The following is a 3286-nucleotide window of genomic DNA, read 5'->3' as shown; positions in this document are numbered from 1 at the left end:
TGTATCCTGTAAATTTCTGCAGATTTTTAAACAATAAGAAAGGAATTTTCCTAAACAAATACATTGAACAATCAGAAGCAATTTCCCTAATCAAATAAATATACACATTCATAAGCTAAAACTCACAAATACAACAATTAGAATCTAGAACCTTAACACTAAAAAACACACCTTCTTTAACAATCAGAACCGAGAACCCTAACAATTAGAAATAATACACATTCATAAGCTAAAACCCCCAAATACAACAAACTGCATAAACAAATACAACAATCAACAACAATTAACAATTTCAAGATATACTGAACATAGAACATAAATTAGTCAAACAGAAGCAGAAATTCAAACAAATCCAATCAGTTGCAACATTCATGACTATCTGAGATACCATGAGAGTCGGCCAGAGTTGCAGATAAACCAGGAGATATACCTGGTGTTCGAGGATATATGCATTAAAAATCAAAATTGGAAACAAAGAATCATATAAAAGTTTAACAGAAGCAGCAGAACAACAAAATAAAATAGGTTCAACAAATAATCAATAACATTTCCAAAAAATCAACAATAAATACTCAATACTTACAAGGATAACTTGCAAAAACATATGTAACTTACTCTGATATTAATTATTTCTAATAATATTTTAATCCATATATACATAATTAGAACTGAACATATATTTTCGATCAATCTAAAATACTCTATCATTCATGTGTGATAATCATTCTGTTTTTATATTCCATATATATAGTTAGACACTAAACATTAAATAAATTCTGAAATAGACACTTGCAATATCAACAAGGAATATTTTATAAGTAGGTGGGCTCGTGTATTCTTTATGATATTGATGGTAATGAAAGCTTATAAATTGTGAGATAGACACCTGCAAAACCATTCCAGCTTGGCCTGCATTTCAATCTGCAAACCATAATATAACATTAGCTTAGCTTGGCTTGTTGGACGACATTCCACTGTTTGATCGATCTCCTTAACTTGACAATTCTGTCTAAAATATTACCGTGAGAGAGTAACACCACATCTTTTTCTTGGGGACCTTTAAGGCAAAGATGATGACCATGTTATTGTTTCATCTTTCATTAAATTGCTTCTGTCGGCAAACGCTTCACCTGTAATACAGAAGAACCTCGACCCATAGTTAGAAGTCAATAGGAAATAATAATCAATAAAAAACAAATCAACAATAAAAGAGGTTTAACACCAATTCCCATAACTGCATAATTATAACAGATTTTGAAAATACAATAAAAAATTAGAACCCTAAACACAGAATTTGAATCACAGTATCATCAAAATAGAAATAAAAATTCAGAATCATAAACACAAGTTGAAACCCAAAATTATTAGAATTAAAAAAATCCTACTAAAGAAGACGGAGATGCTGGACAGTGAGACACGGTGGGTCGGCGACTGCTACGGAGGGGATGAGACTAGACTGAGAAGGACGACGACACTTCTGGACTGGACTGAGACGTATGGCAGAGTAGTGGAGGACAATTACGACGCCGCAATCAGCAACTTGGGTCTGGGCTCGCTCTCTAACTGAGGGTTAGTGTCCGACGATGAGAAGGAAGCGCGACGAGGAAGGGAGGCAGAGAAAGGACCGCGCCGAAAAGAGGGAGCGCGATGCGGAAGGGCCGCCTTGACGGTGCTGTCCGGTGAGTCAGATGCAGAGAGGAGGGTGGGAGGAGGAATTCTAGCGCTGTGGAGTGGTCTAGTGGAGAGAGGGTGGCTAGCTAGGTTATCTACTTGAGGGAGGGGGCTTTATATATTAGGGTTTTTAAGTGAACCGGTTCGGTTGGGTTTGGTTAGGGTTTTCACTGAACGAACCGAAAACCGAACCAAACCGCAGAAAACACTGCAAAATGTCATTTTTTCGGTTTTTTCGGTTTTCGGTTTATTCGGTTTTCGGTTTTTTCGGTTCGGTTGGTCGGTTTTGTTCGGTTCGGATCAGTTTTGAACACCCCTACTTTTTGCTGGTCTGACTTCTCTTACCGGGCCGAGATGTAGCTTTCGTTGGTCCAACTTCTCCTATCGGTCCAATCTATAGCTTTCGTTGGTCCGACTTCTTCTGGTCAGTCCTTCCTAAGTTATTTTTAGCAATCCATTTTTATTCAAACCTCGTCAGGCCTCTTTCTATGGATTACTTTTTATAACTTTTGTCGCTTTGATTGGTTTGCTCCGACTTCTTCTGGTCGGTCCTTCCTAAGTTATTTTTAGCAATCCATTTTTATTCAGACCTCGTTAGGCCTCTTTCTATGGATTACTTTTTATAACTTTTGTCGCTTTGATTGGTTTGGTTCGACTTCTTCTGGTCAGTCCTTTCTAAGTTATTTTTAGCAATCCATTTTTATTCAGACCTCGTCAAACCTCTTTCTATGGATTACTTTTTATAAATTTTTGTATTAATCTGTTTTGTCACTTTTATCTTGCCGATTTTGTCGTTATCGGGTGATGAATTTGGTTTTCATCTTACCGACCTTGTCGTGATCAGGCGACGAGTTTGGTTCTTCATCTTTGCCGACCTGTATTGTAATCGGGCGATGAATTTTTACACCCAGATTAATGCATCTTGGTAAAAGAGAAACGCTTTGTAGAGAATCTGAAAAACTTTTTTCAAATAAAAAATAGGAGTATAGACAAGAATATGTGCATGTGGGTATTTTCCCCTTTACGTCGGGCAATTTCTGTAGATCTTGGCTTGACGCCTCATTAAAAAACCTTTTCAGGAAAAAGAGTGCGTTTTGACCTAAGATCTTTATTATCCCTTAACTATAGTACCTTCTTAAGTTGTAGGCGTGCCATGACCTTAGTAGCTCTCATCCCTCGAGGTCGGACACCTTGTAGTAGCCTTTTTCCAGTACCTCGATAACTCGGTAAAGTCCTTTCAAGTTAGCTGCTAGCTTTCCTTCTCTCGATCGACCTGTTCCAATGTCATTTCGGATTTGGATGGGGTCATTATTGGCGAAACTTCGCTGGACTAGTTTCTTATTGTATCTTGAGACCATTCGACATTTTAACACTTCCTCTCTAATCCGAGCTCTTTCTCGGACTTCCGGAAGTAGGTCGAGTTCTTCCCGTTGATTTTGGTACTTGGCCTTTTCATTCTGGAGGATCATTCTGGGAGATCCTTCTTCTATCTCTACTAGGATCATTGCCTCTATTCCATAAGCCAATCGGAAAGGTGATTCTCATGTGGTGGAGTGTGGGGTCGTCCGATACGCCCATATGACTTGTGGGAGCTCTTGGGCCCAAGCTCCTTTTG

General features: G+C 38.3%; 1 long non-coding RNA gene across 1 annotated transcript; it reads right to left on the bottom strand.

Moving 5' to 3' along the window:
• Positions 1 to 234: 234 nt before the first annotated feature.
• Positions 235 to 1727, bottom strand: LOC107479073 (uncharacterized). Its single transcript, XR_001590050.3, has 2 exons — positions 1386 to 1727; positions 235 to 1130 (listed from the first exon to the last, which is right to left on the bottom strand). It is a non-coding gene; the product is annotated as an uncharacterized LOC107479073 (long non-coding RNA).
• Positions 1728 to 3286: the final 1559 nt, after the last annotated feature.

The sequence above is a fragment of the Arachis duranensis genome, chromosome 3, assembly GCF_000817695.3.
Source record: "Arachis duranensis cultivar V14167 chromosome 3, aradu.V14167.gnm2.J7QH, whole genome shotgun sequence".
Classification (NCBI taxonomy): Eukaryota; Viridiplantae; Streptophyta; class Magnoliopsida; order Fabales; family Fabaceae; genus Arachis; species Arachis duranensis.
Note: the sequence above shows the minus strand (reverse complement) of the source record. Positions and strands in the feature narration are given on the sequence as shown.